This window comes from Podarcis filfolensis, assembly GCF_964270895.1.
Source record: "Podarcis filfolensis genome assembly, chromosome: 6".
NCBI lineage: Eukaryota > Metazoa > Chordata > Lepidosauria > Squamata > Lacertidae > Podarcis > Podarcis filfolensis.
Window position 1 is genome coordinate 88,248,042 of NC_139609.1, and position 18,232 is coordinate 88,266,273.

General features: G+C 42.8%; 1 protein-coding gene and 1 long non-coding RNA gene across 8 annotated transcripts in view; both read left to right on the forward strand.

Annotated features, from left to right (window-relative positions):
• On the forward strand, positions 1 to 17,116 carry LOC310764840. The gene is made up of 3 exons (XR_014549259.1): positions 1 to 217; positions 2,127 to 2,161; positions 17,018 to 17,116. It is a non-coding gene; the product is annotated as an uncharacterized lncRNA (long non-coding RNA).
• Positions 1 to 18,232, forward strand: part of CDH4 (cadherin 4) — an 806,698-nt gene that overhangs the window by 301,600 nt on the left and 486,866 nt on the right. The window lies entirely within an intron of this gene.

Here is an 18,232-nt window from a genome sequence, read left to right on the forward strand (position 1 = left end):
GTGTGCAACCCTGCTGGCCCATCGAGCCTTGGTCCTGCCCCTGAATTGGAGGACATAACTATTAAGTCACCCTGATCTATCATCATAGTAACTACTTTGCATGTGTGGAGCTGCCCACCTTGCAATGATATCCTCAGTTTCAGTGGAAGAAGTGACTCCATGTCTGCACACTTATAAATGAAGCTGCCTGCATGAAAGGAGACATTATGTGCACAGGGTATGTAAGACTTTGGAATGGGCTTAGTCTCTTTGGGTGCTATAGCAATACAGACTTCATTATTTACTCTGCTTAGGGACTTAGAGAGCCAGTGTGGTGTAGTGGTTAAGAGCGTTGGACTCGTAATCTGGTGAACCGGGTTCGCTTCCCCGCTCCTCCACATGCAGCTGCTGGGTGACCTTGGGCTAGTCACACTTCTCTGAAGTCTCTCAGCCTCACTCACCTCACAGAGTGTTTGTTGTGGGGGAGGAAGGGAAAGGAGATTGTTAGCTGCTTTGAGACTCCTTAAGGGGAGTGAAAGGTGGGATATCAAGTCCAAACTTCTTCTTCTTCTTCTTCTTCTTCTTCTTCTTCTTCTTCTTCTTCTTCTTCTTCTTCTTCTTCTTCTTCTTCAGGACTATTCATGCATCCGGTGTATTATCCATTTTTTTTTTGTACAAGGCTCCCATTCTCGCCATCACTTCTGTTGCTTTCCCGTTTCTTTATGATGATGGCATTCAGCAACAAAGCTGTTAGCATCTCTACTTTCTTGTAAGGAATATTCCATACATGCATAATTTCTGTCTCTTTCCATTAACTTACTGAGTAGGCAGCTTGGGCGCTTAGAACAATTTCCTTGTTTTTCAGGTGGAGAAACAGGGTGAGTTTTCGCCTTTCATCTGGCATAACCTAACAAAGTAGATATTGTGCTGCTTATGTCAAGTGTTATGTGGTCTGTGTTTTTGCAGCTTGTGCTATCACAGGGAATTTTATTCTCTCTCTCTCCCTTCTCGGCTTCCCATAGGAATATGAGAAGCATATGAGAGCAGGGGATATTTAGTTTCCAGCTTTATTTTCTCCCACATTACACGGGTTTGCATCCAATCAGTACATTAGCCTGTTCAGCTATGGGAAAGTGTGAGATCGCATTCATTCTCTTAGAAATGATAACCTGTTTTATCTAGTGCTGTGAACTATAATCATTCTGTTTGTACTTTCAGTTGGAAATATTGTGTCAGACAGGCAGACGGATAGACATACAGCATGTTTACATTCCACACTGCAGGTGATAGAGGTGGGTTTGCATGGTGCCAATAAAAGAAAGCCAAAAGTAGTAATGAGTGGATTAGACATATCATTAAGATTGCTGTTAATTTTGAAAGGTATGACTAATATTGGGGAGGTGGAAGAGCATCTGAAACAAGTCAATGCAGAGATTGTCATATGCAAAAGACTCCTAAATGAGCGTGCCATTTAGAAGTTTGATGAAGATAAGCATTGAGATGCAGAGTTTGGGGCGCAAGAGGTAGAATAATAGAATCATAAAATCATAGCGTTCGAAGGGACCCTGGGGATCATATAGTCCAACCCCCTGTAATGCAGGAGTATGCCACTGTCCCATGTGGGGATTGAACCTGTGACTTTGGTATTATCAGCACCACACTCTAACCAACTGAGCTATCCGGTGGTCCACTCATTAAGGAGTAAGTGCAGTCTTGCCTTTTCAGCATGGGGGTTCTGGTTCACATATTCATATACTAGAGCAAAAAAAAAATATGCAGATCATTGGCTTGGGCAAGAGGCAGTAACTCCTACAAGCTAAAAATTCCCACAGGGGCAAACTTCAGAACAGAAATTGTGGATGGTGATAACAGGCCCCAAGAATGATTTAGTACAGTACTGGGGACATGCTATCGTTCACCTGATCAAAATGCTCGAGGAGTCCTTGAGATGGAGAATGAGAGCAAATGTTATAGCCATAGGTGACTTTAAGTAACCTCTCATAGACTAGATGAATGTGTGCTCCAACAAAGTATCTGAAGAAGTGTGCACGCACACAAAAGCTTATAACCAGAACAAACTTAGTTGGTCTCTAAGGTGCTACTGGACAATTTTTATTTTTTATTATTTTTTATTTTGACTGCGACAGACCAAGACGGCTCCTTACCTGAATCCAAGAAAGAGGTAAAGTTTCTAGAAGCTGTAAATACACTGTGCTCTGGAACACTTTGCTGTGGAACCAACCAAAGTGGTGACAACCCAGATTTCATCTTGAGTGGTGCGCGAAACCTGGTGTGAGATGAAAGTGCTCCTGAACTGATTGGGAACAGTGACCATTGTGCTATCAAATTCAATATATATGTAAATGGGCAATTGCCAAGAAAATCCAACAGTCACATTTGACTTCAACAAAGATCTCAAAAGTGAGGTACTGATAAAAAAAGGAAGTTAAAGGGGAAAGTCAAGAGGGTCAAATCTCTGGAAAAAATGCTTTCCATCCTCTTGTGTTTGTTGATATATATTTTTACCTTCTGGAATGTGTCCTTCAACTCTGATAAATGCTTCACGCTAGCTTGGCTGGAGGATAGATTGGGAGGGGTGCTAATCTGTTTAGAAGCTAGCCTAGTTTATCGCAGTAAAATTCACATGTCTTCTTCTGACTATATTGCCCATGGTCCTGTCCACCACTGGATTGTAAGCCCTGGAAGGTTATCCAGGAGAGAAAGTGGCGACAGGAGGGGGGAGAGACTTTTCCTCACCCATGGCATAGACATGTTATCTGGTCACACTAAGCAAATGTAGGGAACCCCCAGACTGTGGATGTAGGCTTAAACCAGATTTCACCCCAGCTGTCTCCTGACCCAAGGACTCTTCTTTGGACTTAGTTTAGGGAAAAGACAAATAAGAGACAACGCAAGTAGGAGACAGGACAATAGAAAAGTATGGACAATTATGTGTGGTACGAAGAGAAACGTGGAGTATGGAGAGAACGCGGGTGGCGCTGTGGGTTAAACCACTGAGCCTAGGGCTTGCCGATTGGAAGGTTGGCAATTTGAATCCCCGCGATGGGGTGAGCTCCCATTGCTCAGTCCCTGCTCCTGACAACCTAGCAGTTCGAAAGCATGCAGTGCAAGTAGATAAATAGGTACCGCTCCGGTGGAAAGGTAAACGGTGTTTCCGTGTGCTGCTCTGCTTCGCCAGAAGTGGCTGAGTCATGCTAGCCACATGACCTGGAAGCTGTACGCCGGCTCCCATGGCCAGTAAAGTGAGATGAGCGCCGCAACCCCAGAATCATCCGCGACTGGACCTAACAGTCAGGAGTCCCTTTACCCTTTACTTTTACCTATGGAGAGAAAAGTTTTTCTTGCTCTGTCATAACATAAGAACTCAGGGCCGTTCAATGAAACTGAATGTTGGAAGATTGAGGACAGACAGAAGGAAGTATTTATTAACACAGTGCATAGTTAAACTATCAAATTTCCCCCCACAAAATGTAATGATCATCACCAACCTGGATGGCTTTAAAAGTAAATGGGAAAAAATTATACATACATACATATATACATACCCTGCCCATCTGGTTGGGTTTCCCCAGCTACTCTGAGCAGCTACCAAAAGAATATTAAAAACAGGATAAAACATTAAAAACTTCCCTAAGCAGGGCTGCCTTCAGATGTCTTCTAAAAGTCAGATAGTTGTTTAATTCCTTGACATCTGATGGGAGGGTGTTCCACAGGACAGGAGCGACTACCGAAACGGTCGTCTGCCTGGTTCCCTGTAACCTCACATCTCGCATTGACGGAACCGCCAGAAGGCCCTCAGAGCTAAACGATGGGGGTGGAGATTCTCCTTCAGGTATACTGGGCCGAGGCCGTTTAGGGCTTTAAAGGTCAGCACCAACACTTTGAATTGTGTTCGGAAACGTACTAGGAGCCAATGTAGGTCTATCAATGACTTTTAGGCTATCAATGACTTTTAGCCATGATGGCTGTGATTTACCTCCACTGTCAGAGCCAGCAATGCTTCTGAATACCCATTGCTGGAAGCCACAATTGGGGAGAACACTGTGGCTTCCAGCACTCTTATGCTGGAATCCTGCTTGTGGGTTTCCCTCAGGCATCTGGTTGGCCATTGTGAGAACAGGATGCTAGAATTGATGGGCCTGATCCAGGGAGTCCTTACAGCCTCATGTTCTCTAGACTATTTCTGCTAGTGATGGAGGTTCCCTCCCTGGTGCAGCTCCTCCAAGAGATGCAAGTGGCCTTTAGATTATTATTTCTTTGAAGACGGAGAAATAATCTGTGCTGCCAATAGCTAAGTCAGCAACCTTAATGGCTTTGGCAGCACCCCATTAGTAGCAGAATTAAGTGGCTTCCAAACGATGGCGTTGACATTTGGCTGCGCAGTTAGAGTAATAAACAAGCAAGCTATTTGGTTAAAAGCTTCCTTCCTTTCCCCACCGCCACGGGCCCTGGCTGTCCCTTGGCCCTTTACATCTTTGGCTTTTTGTGCAGGGAGGTACATCAAGGGGTCTGTCAGGGAAGAAAGCGAAAGTTGGCAGGGGAGAACATTTGACCCTTTCAAGTTGCTGTACAAAGTGGCTCGTTAATGGTAATGTACTCAGGTAGCTTCAAAGTTTAAAGGCAGAACAGGGAGAGTGGGGGTGACTGTCAATCCACAGGAAGTATCAGGAGAGAACCTGGAAGGTTTGGAATCGGCAACCCTGCACTGCTATTGATTTCTTTTATGTTTGCTGTAATTATGTTAATCTTTCGTGTTAATGTGGATTTTGCTGAAGTAACTACACAGGCTTTCTGCTGAGGTGCAGTAACTAATATGCAACACCTGTATTCTGCTAGAAAAGTGGTCCTGAATTGTTTCTTTCAGAAAATGGAATTGTTGTTAGGAACGGAAAGATTTCTACTGAGATTTGGAATTGATGAATGAGATAGGTGCAGATTCAAATGCAAGTGGTCCAGGTCACTACCTCACAGGCAAATATGCCGATCAAAACTTAGGGTTGTATTCAGTGCTAACAACACTCACAGCCGGCCTGTGCAGACTAATGGGTGTGACCAACTTAGGTCCATCAATTTCAGTGGGTCTGGGTAGAATTTAGCTGGCTGCAACTCACACAGTGGAATGCTCATTGTTGTGACATCCACACAGCTCATGGTCTCCCTGCAAAAGAATATTGGCAACTGTAGTTTGTTAAGAGTGCTGGGAAGTGCAACCCTCTAGGGGGTAAACTGTGAAGGATACTTTGGTAGAAGTCATGTGCTTGTGTGGTGTGGATGTGACTCAGTGGTGTAGCGTGGGTTGTCAGCACCCGGGGCAAGACAAGTAATTTGCGCCCCCTAACCCGTGGATTTGCGCCCCCTAACCCATGGATTTGCGCCCCCTAACCCTAAACCCCAGATGTTGCGCCTGGTGCGGCCGGCCCCCCCTGCACCCCCCACACTACGCCACTGATGTGACTCATGACTACTCAGAAGTAAGCCCTATTGAATTCATTGCGGTTTACTCCTCAGTAAGTGAAGTAAGGCTTACAGCCTTAGTTTTCCAGCAGGTTTCATACTTCCTGAACATTTTAACACCGCCCTAGCCTTTTCTTCCCAATAAAAATACATTTAGAAATATGAATTTGAAGTAAAATACATTGATAGATTGGAGAGGAGATGGGAAAATTCACAATGAAATATGAATGTGCATGGATTTTCAAAATCTTAATGTGGAAATGTGATTTTTAAAATATATATTTATTGCATTTATATTGTAGTTTTTGTCCACATAGTTCAGGTAGTGTACACAGTTATCCCTCCTCCTCATTTAGTCCCCACAACAACCCTGTGAGGTAGGGGAGGTTGAGAAACTTTGACTGGCCGAAGGTCACTCAGCAAGTCCTAGTCCAGCAGTGTAACTTCTCATTCACACTGGCTCTCTGGAACGGTTTTAGTCTCTGCAACAGACTTTTGAGTAAATGCACAAGAAAATGAGACAGACAAGAAGTAAACCGATTCCCTCACTCCTAGTTTGTATACACTGCTGGTTATATTATTTGCAGGCAATCAAGTTTGTGCTAATTAATCATTTGCCCTTTAACTGGCTGATTAAGCAATTGATTAAATTTAAATATATTTGCCTATTGGCAAGATCTCCATATGGGCATGTGAGTGTCATTCTACACTTTTTTTGTGACATTCTTTCTTGCCATAGTGTCACAGTTCAAACTGGTCAGTAAAACACATAGTTCAAAGCTGGAGTTAACTCTTTATCAGTGAAACACTCTTTTTAAAATATTATAATATTTATAGCTGAAATCCTGTGTAGCGCTTCCTTTCACAGCCACCTGACCTGGGTATGCTAACTGAGGTGAAATGTCTTTTGGTTGCCAAACCTATTTTTTTCAATTAACCATAACTCGGTTTTGGTGTGGGAGAAGAAAAAGTTAATTCCATCAGCATTGCTTTCCTCCCTTAATTTCACAGCACTAATGTGTTACCCTCCTGACACCGTGAGCACAGCAGTGTTCCTCGTTTCATTTAATTTAAGCAATAGAAATAAATCCAGGAAAATAGAGTGCAGCACATCTGTGATTTGTTGGTGCTAACACAAACAGCTTAGACATATATACTAAATAATTGCAAGCGGGATGACTTATTCTTAGCTCTAGTGCAAAATTACATTTAACACAAAATACATGTTTTGATCTCTTTATCTTCTCAAAATACTTTGATTATAAGAGCATTCTGAAACGTAAATTGGCATTTGGTAAACCTAATTTCAGCTAGATCTTTTTTGAAGGCAGGGTGTGATCCCTCCCACCAGCCCCCAATCCAGTCACATATATTACAGCTCTAACTTGGAAAGCTTGTGGGGTGGGGTGCTTTTTTTGCCTTATCAACTGCTTAAATATAAAGTTCATGGGTGGTATTCATGGAATAGAATAGTATAGTATAGAATTATGGTATATAGTATTATATAGTATAGAATTGAAAGGGACCCTAAGAGTCATCCAGTCCAACTCCCTGATGTGCAGGAATCATAGCTAAAAATCCCCTGACAGATGATGATGATGATGATGATGATTAATTGAATTTATTTATATGCCACCCTATACCTGGGGGTCTCAGGGCGGTTCACAGAATAAAATCAAAATACAAAACCACAAAATACATAATCAAAATAAAAATAGCAACCCAATAACCCACCCCCCCAAAAAAAAACATTTTAAAGGGACATTGGATCCTCACAACATTTAAAGTAAGACAATAAACAAACCTGGACAGGAGCCATTTGTTGAAAAACCATCATCTCAGAAATGTCTATGGCAATATTTATTGGCAACCAAATTGGCTGGGTGCAAAGACAAAAATAAGAGGGGGCAGGAATTAGCTTTGGTTGTTGAGAGATGTCTTCTTTTGCTTCTTCTTTGGCGATCGCTCATAGCCGAGTAAGATTGTCTTCCATAAACACGGTTTTAACAGTGAGTCCGTAAGTGACTGTGGAAAACAATTCTGGATCCACACGTCCTTTCACAGTGGGGCAATTGGTTTCTGGGTGGGAGTTGACCACAGTTGAGCAGATGTAATATAAGATGATCATCCAACTTCTGTATGAAAACCACCATGAAAAGTTCAGTGCCAGTCCTACTCAGAATAGACCCATTGGAGTAAATAAACACAGCAAAGTCATTCCTTTGCCCAATTTATACCCCATCCTTCCTCCCAGGAGGGGGTCTGGGATGGCTTACAACATGGAGAAGGAACCTGCAGCCTCTGCCCCAGATGTTGTGAGACTACCACTCTAACCATTCCCCCATCATTGACCATTAGCAGTTGGAGCTGATGGGTGCTGAAGTTACCTACATCTGGAGCAGCGGTCAGCAAACTTTTTCAGCAGGGGGCCAGTCCACTGTCCCTCAGACCTTGCGGGGGGCCGGACTATGGTTTTGTTTTGTTTTGTTTTGTTTTTTTAGGGGAAGAATGAATTCCTATGCCCCACAAATAACCCAGAGATGCATTTTAAATAAAAGGACACATTCTACTCATGTAAAAACACTCTGATTCCCGGACCGTCCGCAGGCCGGATTTAGAAGGCGATTGGGCCGGATCCGGCCCCCAGGCCTTAGTTTGCCTACGCATGATCTGGAGGGTTGCAGCCCCCGCCTCCCTGGCTTGCAACATGGAAGCAATAGGACCCCAAACCAAAACCTTAGAACATTTCACGTTTATGTCACAATCAACTCACAAAACAGCAAGTGGATAACTTGGGTTCATTAATTTCGCTGGGGCTACACTGATTAGGGCTTGGCTGAATACAGCCCATCCTAGTCAAGAGATTTAATTGCCAAACCCAGCATCCTGAGAAAGTTGTTCCTTTTGTTTATTAATTTATATACTGCCCAATGCCAAAAGTAGGGTTTTAAGCTGTTCACAAAGTATCAAAGCATGTAGCACAGACATCAAAATGTAAACACAAAATACATGTGTGTAGCTAAAAAATGTTCGCATTAAAATAGAAGCATTCACAACTGAAGTATGTTGACATCACTGTTATGCAGATGGAAAATCCCCTCTACAAATGGCGTTATCCAGTGTTGCCTCTGGCCAATTGATTGTATGGTTACGATGATTCTCTTTGGAATGTTAATGCATTGCCTTCTTTAAATGTGTCTTTTTTATATTTCTGGTACTTGTGATATTGTCATGTATCTAGCCATGCGTTTCTGTTTATTTGTATTACTACTCATACGTGCTTGAATGTTCTCAATAAAAGTTATAAATATGAAAACAGTAATTAAATACACAATCACTTATTTGCAAATTAAAAATTCAGTAACAAATGGAAACAAAATGCAGAAATATCTCGCTAGCTAGCTTTAGTAGAAATTCTGAAAAAAATATGTTAGCCAGACATTATCAAGGCATTCCTATCTCGTAATTAGCTGTGAAAATGGCCAGATTTGCAAAAACAGACACCGTGTGGATGATACTTTTCATGATTTTTATAGCAAAACACAGATATATTTTTTCTTGGTCCGAAAATTCTGCATAGCTATTTCTTTATTCTTAATAAATAAATAAATAAATAATCCATAGGAGAAGTGTAAATTCAGTATTGAGAAACACTGGGTTCCAGGACAGGGTTTCATATTTTTTGGATGAACAAAGTTGAAATTAAAGGGAAAGGAACGTATTTATATGGTACTGGCGGTCTTAGAGAAGTATGAAAAGTTAATAAGGAAGAATCTATTTCTGCACTGGTGTTCCTGCTACTTCTTGTAAGCTGTTTCTGAAAACCTAAAGAAAAGAGAGGGGGGAAAGATTTTTCTTTTTCTCCCCACAGCTATTCTTATGATACTCTTTGATGTAACAGATAAAAGCAAATGGCTGTGCTTTAAGTTAAATTTATGTACATACTTGATGTGCACCTAATGCATCAGGTGTTGCATGTTAATGAAATGCAAATGTATTGACATTAAACAATAATTATTAAGCTTCTTTAATCAGTTTAATGACTTATGGAAAGGAAACTTACATTAGTGGATGAGGGTGGGTTTTTCTTGTTTTATTTTTTGCTGGCTGGAAGAAAACAGCTTCACATCACCTGAATGATTTTAGCCTATTGAATTCAAAGTTTGATTAATTTCCTGCACTCACAAACTGATAAATCTGAAAGGAAGCTAGACTGAGTATGTGCATATTCAGTCCTTCTTGATTTTGGAGAAAGGACCAAGTACACGATATGTGAATATGATCTCAGCTGAGGAGAGAAGGATATATCTACAGAGTTAATAAGCTGCTTTAAAAGGCGTTCATTCTCATTAGATAATCTAGAAGCAATAATTCTATATGGGAGCTAAGGATTTCTGAGAATTTTTTGTCTCTTCATCAACCTACGCAGCCCAGGAATCTTGCCAATAAAGTGATATAAAACCTTTATAAATGTGTAGCTTAACTGTATTCCAAACACTTTTGAGCAATGAGGTCAATATTTATTTTACGCTTAGATAGGAGTGAACATTTTCATCTTATTAAATCGTGTTGCATATTTAATATGCAAAAGCCATTTCTGAAAATGCTGCGACTCTGGGCTTTATTCAGTTACACGAACCCAAGTTAGTTATGACCATTATTTCCATTGTGCCTACTCTGAGTAAAAGTAACATTGGCTGCAACGCTCCATCTCAGTGTTCTATCACATTCTGGTGTGACAAAGGAACAGAAATCATGCCTCATTGATAGGAACTGGCTCACCTAACAATGGCAGGAGGCATATAGTTTCAAGTGATGTCCATAAATGCAGTTTCTCTAGTGGTGAATGGTTGCCATTCACTCCATTGGAAAAGAGTAAAGTGTTGCGCTTGAAGATAGTGTCATAGTGAGATCAAAATGTGCCCACAGTCAATGACAATGGTTGGTTCAGCCATCAGCGGTGGGGACCCTGAAGGATTAGCTCAGGATTAGATCATGAGACTCTTAATTTCAGGGTTGTGGGTTTGAGCCCCATTTTGGATGAAAGATTCCTGGACTGCAGAGAATTGGACTTGATCATCCTTGTGGTCCCTTCCAACTCTACAATTCTGTAATTCTGTGACTCCACAGAGACAGGTGTCGCATATCACAAAAATGCAGTCTTTATAGCAGAGAGGTCTCCCATCCACATGCTCTCGTCTGGCTGTGAGGACAAGATGTTTTGATAATTCTTTCCTAAAGACAACTCAGCCTCTTTTCCCCGTCCCATCTCCCATGCTGTGCCAACTGGAAACAAAATTTGTTTTTAAAGGGTGCGGTAGTGTGATGGCTTGTTAAAGTGGTCAGGAAAGGGGGTGGGGAACAAAGATATGTACAGTGAAGAAAATTACACTTGTCACCAGCTGGATCAATATGTTCATCAAGCTGTAATCAAGGGTATACACCACTACTTAGAAAGTATAATTGGTTCAGCGCAAACCGGCATTTGAATGTACGCTACGCTTTAAACTGTTTGACTCTATTAACATTTAAATACCCTATTGTGTGCTCTGCTGTTTCTTCCTTTTATTATGCAACTGAATTCTCTGTCGTTTGCAATGATTAATTTCTTTTTTTAAAATGCGCACAATGAAGAGAATTAGGAATTCCTTGTGTTCAATAATTACTCAGCAGCCTACCTTATTATTTCGCATAAACGATTGGGCCTCATGTTATCCAATATCGGGTCAATCATTTGTAATAATCATGAAATATACAATAAAGATTCCCACTCCTTTCCTCCACACCAAGGACTACAAAAGCTTCCATTGCACAGGCAAGGTCGCCATTAATTTTTGGAGTACCAAAACAATTTATAGCTTAGCATGCTCTAGGATGATTTTGTATTTTCTTCTGTACTAAGGTCACACTTGCACCATAACCTCTAAACCACTTTATGCAACCTTAACAGACACGGCTTTCCCCCAAAGCATCCTGGGAACTGCAGTTTGTTAAGCATGTTGGGAATTGTAGCTTTGTGCCAACAAGCTACAGTTTCCAGGTTTGTTTGACTATTGAAAGTCATGACTATTAAAGTGGTATAAGAGAGCTTTAAATGTATGGTATATGTGTGACCCAAGTATTAAGTTTCTATGCGTATGTTCCTTAGATTGCAAGCTAGCATGTCAGGAGGGAGGATTCTAGCTTAGGTCCCTGATGTGCTAGCTTTCCATGGGCTGCCATGAAATTCACAATGAAATTCACCAGTCACAGTCTTTCAGCCTAACTTACATCACAGGGTTATTGTGGGGATTAGAGGAGGAGGGACAGAAGCATATAGACCACATAAGATTCTTGGAGGAATAAAGGTAAAGGTAAAGGGACCCTTGACCATTAGGTCCAGTCGCGGACGACTCTGGGGTTGCGGTGCTCATCTTGCTTTACTGGCCGAGGGAGCCGGCGTACAGCTTCCGGATCATGTGGCCAGCATGACAAAGCCGCTTCTGGAGAACCAGAGCAGCGCACGGAAACGTCGTTTACCTTCCCGTTGGAGTGCTACCTATTTATCTACTTGCACTTTGACATGCTTTCGAACTGCTAGGTTGGCAGGGGCAGGGACCGAGCAACGGGAGCTCACCCCGTCGTAGGGATTCGAACTGCCAACCTTCTGATCGACAAGTCCTAGGCTCTGTGGTTTAACCCACAGCACCACCCGCGTTCCTTCTTGGAGGAATGGTGGGATGTAAGAGTAATAAATAAAGAAATATAATAAATATTCAGCTTCTGCCACCTTCACCCTTCTGATCATCCCCCATGAGCTGGAGAGAGATCTTCTGAAGTGGGAAGTCTCTACTCATCATGTAGGCTCACCGGAGATCAATGGTAGCAGATCTTCTCTGCATGCAGAAGGTCCCAAGTTCAATCTCTGGTACTCCCAGATAGGGCTGGGAATATTCCCTGTCCGAAACCCTGCAGAACCACTGCCAGCCAGGGTAGAAAATACTGAGCAAGATGGAGCAAAGGCACCTTACTATATTCTGTTTTCCAGAAGAAAATCTGAAGGACGGTTGCAAACATGACCAAGGGCATGGTGAGGTAGAGCTTATATTCCTGTCCCAGTGTCTCCCGCTGCATGTTTGCTTAATATAAAATACCACTGGCTTGCTTCCTTGTAATAATTCTGGTCTGGAAACTCTCTACAGTTATTTCTGCAGATTTAGCTAACCATCATTAGCTCTGTTTAATTAAAGATTTTAAAAGAGGGGGGGAACCCACAGGTTTGGGGGGAGCTGCAAAAAGCATGCCGCTAATTTACACTTTTAAATAAAAGTTTCAAATAATATAGCTAATGACAAAGCACACCTCGCTAATGGTCCCAGGCTAGTGAGAGAATTACAGTGTCTTTCTGTATGCAGAAGCCTTTATTATAGAAATACTGCATTACCGTGCTGGTAATTAGTATTATCACAGTCAGTTCCCATAGAATTAATAATATCTTGCTGCTCAGTTTAAAGTCTCACCCTGGGTCATTTGCACCCCCAGCACTGAAGCAGCCGCAATGTCTATGTCTCTTAAGCTGTGGACTTTTTATATCGGAAGGATAGCATCTGATAACATTAGAAGCCTCCGTCTACAATGGGCCAAATTCCACCTCCCATTCTCTTGGAACTCTCCTGGGTCCGCACTCCTTACCCACATCCTCATCCAGACCACATCCAGACCTTCTTATCTTCAGCAAGGTGGTGGCCTCATGTGACTTCAAAAGCTGGCTGCTCTCCGGTTTTGGAGAGCCCTTGAGCAAGGTGCTCTCACTGTGCCCCACTTCCTGAATGGGCTTACCTCATCCTCACTGATGCTCTTGCTGCCCATTCTCGTTCCCTGTCTTGCCTTAAATGCAGGATGCTGTTCCATGTCCTTACTCTTGTAACTGCTTATACGTGCAGAGAGGGCAGGAAGTGGACAACACACAGGAAGTGGACAGGAAGTGACAGCACACAAGGAGGTGGAGCAGTGGTGCCAGGAGACTCTGGCTTTCTTGTATGGTGAGAGTCTGATGCTCACAGGGGACACCCAGCAGTGTCATCAAGAGGCTGAGTCAGAAATTCAAGGCGAGGACCCAACTCAAGAATCCATGTCAGGCTTCCTCAGACTCGGCCCTCCAGATGTTTTTGGCCTACAACTCCCATGATCCCTAGCTAGCAGGACCAGTGGTCAGGGATGATGGGAATTGTAGTCTCAAAACATCTGGAGAGCTGAGTTTGAGGAAGCCTGATCCATGTCATCCATAGCGTCTTCAGGACCCTGGATAGCTCCCTGGCTCCTGCTGTGGCAACTGTACATGCTGAAATCTCTGCAAGCATCTCTGCAAGACTGCAGTCCCTGTAAATGTTGACCCAACCTGTAGTGTAGTGAACCCCAGAGGAGCAGACGGGGCAGTTAAATGGCCTTCACCTTATTTTGCAGTCTTTGTCTCCATACGGAGGCAGAGATAGAGAGACCCCCTTCCTCTGAATCAGAGGAGAGTAGCAGGCCAGGTGGGCCAGACTTCGGGCATTTATTTACTCAAGGATATTCAGAGCTGCCTCTGCCTCCTTGGTGTCTCCATTGCTCAGTGCATGGTCCATGGGTTGTGGGCCATGGCACTGCAAAGGTGTGGGTCTCATCAAATGCCCGGTGATGTCTACCTCTGACACCGAGCTGGAGAAGCTGAGAGGCATTATTGTCATCTTGAAACGTGTGTGTTACACATGTGTGCGCATGTGCATGTTTGCACATGCATGCTCACCCAGAGAGAGGCATAGACCAAATATAAGTGCAACACGCAGATCCCAGAACATCCCTCTGCTTAAAGCAGAAATTGGAACGGGGAGGGGGTTAAAGAGAGAGATTTCCCATTTCCTCCTTGTTTAAATATCTCTGACAATCGCCATACCCACAAGGTTGCCATGGTAGTTAATCCAGTCTGGCGGGGGATTAACTTCCAGAGTGTTTATAAAAAGATATAAGAAGCTTTCTCCCTTCACCCCCCCACCCATCCACATCCCGAAACAGCTTCCTTCAGTCATTTTTTGGCCTTGCTTGAATTTGTAGGCAAGTTAAGGGGACTTGTTGACATGGAATCCCTGCTTCCCTTACAGGTCTCTTCTGCCCAAGCCATCAAACAAAGCATGAATAGGCTTCTGTGCCCTGGCCAAATTCCGTATGAATAGGTTATTCTGGTCGGGAGCCAACATCCATGGATTTATGTTGTATGGGAAGGCTCAGAATTGTCTGGAGATGAATAAGGCTCCAAATCATTGTGTCTTGAATTGTAGGAGGTGACTGTACTACAGATATTAATCCTTAGTTTTAAGATTAGCTGTTGTCCTAAGGAAAACCAGGTCTGTGTTCTTCACAGATGGCAAATGTTTTCCTCTTCTCTCCACCCTCCAAGACTGAGTAGATATTATCCCTTGGGTGGCAGCGGGTGGGGTTAATTCCCACACATCCTCTGAACGAAATCGCTAGAAAGCTTCCACTAATTATTTTCTGTACTCCAGACTTTTTATTTTTAAGTTGCTATTTGGTATATTTATTTATTCTCAGTTTATTTGAGGAGGGGGCATCTTGATGGATGGCATTTGGCACTCATCTGAATATTGCACAAGCAGCTTAATGTTAGAAGCTTCAAGCACCATTGCAATCTATGATAAGAGATTTTAATACTTTCTATGAGCTACTGGAGAAAATGAAAGGCAGGGGGAGGCATGCAAGGATAGTCAAGACACGTATCAATAATGCTTCACAAAGGGCTGGAAGCCTTTGCAGTTTGCTTTGACACATAGTGTTCATTTTCTAAGGGTCAAATGCAAATCTGTAGTGCAATAAACATCCTCTGTGTGTGTGTGTATGGTGCATTTGTGTGCGTGTGTTTGTCACATCAAAAGCAAACAAGTTTGGAATGCTTTTGTTGTAATGCAAAGTTCCATATTTCCTTTTGTAGAGCCACATTCTGTCTAATAGCAAATGATCAAACAGATTCCCTTATTGGCCACATGCAAAGCTGCAAGCTCAGAATATCAAAGCAGGCCTTGCAAACTGTAGCATTCTCGCTGACTCGGCCAAGGGAGAAGGCAGAATTAATAATTTCTATGTCTTCTTCCCGTTTCATTCAAGTGAATTGCATTGCTAGTACTGTTTCTGCAGAGTTCTCATACATTTTTTTTTTTTTTTTTTTTTTTTTTGGAAAAAAGGAGAAAGTAGCAGAGGCGTTTTGTGCCAGAGGCAAAAATCCAAATGGTGCTCACTCTTTCCCCCTGGTGGTCAAAATGTTGTGAAACACATTGAAGCTTTTTAGCAGCATTCTGTCACGCTCTAATGTGACCAAGAGTGGAACTCAAGATGTGCAGTGGACATGGCTGTGTGGATAGGTTCCACCTTGACGTTGAATGGCTGGGGCCATAGTGATGGCCAAGTTTCAGGTAACAAGTTAGCCATTCAATTGAATGGTTCCCACTCATACCTGATGGGAAAAATAATTGTGCTGCTCTTGAGGACAATGCTGCAATGAGGACAGAATCTGAGTTCCACCCTTAGCAGCAGAAGGTCTGTCTCTCACCGATAAGGATTCTGGAGGACACATGACTTCAGAACCCACCCAGTGAGGCCCTTGATGCAAATAAGGTGGAAGTATGGACCGTGCCACTTCCATCTGGAGGTGGAGATCACACTCTTACCCCCCTCCCAAGCACAGAAAAAAACTCCTTGCAAGTAGAAAAGTAGTATCACAAGTAGTGAGCTGTACCAGAATGTTCAGCTTGCTGTTCTTCTTTTGTTTTTTGTTTTTTTTCTGAAACATGCAAGGTTTCCTGCACATTTAAGGTAAAGGTAAAGGGACCATTAGGTCCAGTCGTGGCCAACTCTGGGGTTGCCGCGCTCATCTTGCTTTATTGGCTGAGGGAGCCGGCGTACAGCTTCCGGGTCATGTGGCAACTCCCTTTGCTATACTTGCAATGCTGTAACAGTATTTGCTATTGATTGAGCCCGGGGGGAGGGGATTGTGCCATATTTATGGGGAGTTCAAACCCCTATTAGGTGGAACAACTTCATGAGTGCTACTCAGGCGTTGTGGGGGGGGGGGAGAGAGAGAGAGATACCGATACACCTTACCAAATAATCAATACTAATTTCCGAATCCAGATTAGAATAAGGCTATGTGTTCAGAGGTATTTAACATGCTGTAGAGATGACAACTCCATTCTCTTATGTCTCCCCTGTAGCAATGGGCTGTTAAGACAGATTATAGTTTAAAAGCATCATTATTAAAAGACAATGCAGATATTCATAGGTCTAGTCCTGATCCCCTTCTTGTTCCCTTTCAATAAAAGCAAGCTTAGAGCAGCTATTGAAGTCTCATGCCATGAGCATTATTAGTTGTGATAATGGGACTTAATGGCGCTACTTAAAATCGGAATGTGTGGCTCCCGCTTAATAAGTGTGATATAAATTAATTTGTAGAATGTCCTGTGGAGTCGGGTCAGTATGAATGAATGGATCATAATTGTCTTAGCTTCCTGCCTTAAGGGGCTTCCTTCTCCCCACCCAGGTGAAAACCAGGTGCCTTGAAAGGAGATACAGCAAAATGGCCACCCCAAGTTTGGAAAGACTATCTGTAGCTAGCTTACTATAGTTCACCCTTACTGAATGGGATCAGTACTGCTACTTTATTTTCAGTGTCTCTGTGTGGGGATGGGGATGGGGTGAAAGATTTGTGTGGGGACAGGGGAAAGTGAGGATCCAGAAGTGAGATGTTCTGCAAGGTTTAAAGGACTGCTGCTAGGTGTATTCATGATGCAAATTGCTCTCCAAAGAACAAGCCAATTGTGTCCCTTGTTTATGGGATGCATAATAGCTATTAGCATCCCACACTTTTTGTTGGAGCTATGAAATGGTTCATTTTGCATGCCTTTGGGTAGAGAGCTTTTACACTAGTGGCCACCTTTTGGAAAAGGTGTATTTCTGAGGTCTGATGGCTCACAACACCACTTTTTTGGAGTAATACCATAAAATTATATATCAATGGAGAGATAATTTAACTAAGAATGTGATGCAGTAACTTTCATGAAGGATTATTTATTACAACAGCAGTCATAAAGTAGAAACGTGAAACACATAGGGGGAAAAAATAAGATATGCAAAAATTCTCACCATGTCAGTTAATACTTAGTTGAATAACCTTTAGCTTTAATTGCGGCCTTACAACACCTTCCCATGGAGTGAACCAAGGTGTGTTTTTTTAGCACTGCAGCTGTAATAATGTGAAACCAAGATTGAATTGTTGCCTCTATTAATTGGGTTTTATTTGTGTATTTGTGTTTGGTCGATTTGCCCCCTGCTTTTCAACCGGAGTCCACCAAGTGGCTTGCAACAATTATGAAATGGGCACACTATGAAGAGTGAACTTTAAATAACTGGCATCTAGCATTGCTTTCCACAGGCAAGCTGTTGTTCCTATCAGATGACCTTTTGGTGGGAGAGGGGTCAGCTCAGCAGGAGGAAAAACAAGTGGCTGCCAAGTCAGACCATTAGCCCATCTAGATCAGCATTGTCTACACGGACTGGCAGTAGCCTATTTCCCTTTCTCCCCTGGCATCTGTTAGCAGCGAGGGACATGGGTGGCACTGTGGTCTAAACCACTGAGCCTCTTGGGCTTGCCGATCAGAAGGTCAGCGGTTTAAATCCCCACAGTGAAGTGAGCTCCCGTTGCTCTGTCCCAGCTCCTGCCAACCTAGCAATTTGAAAGCACGCCAGTGCAAGTAGA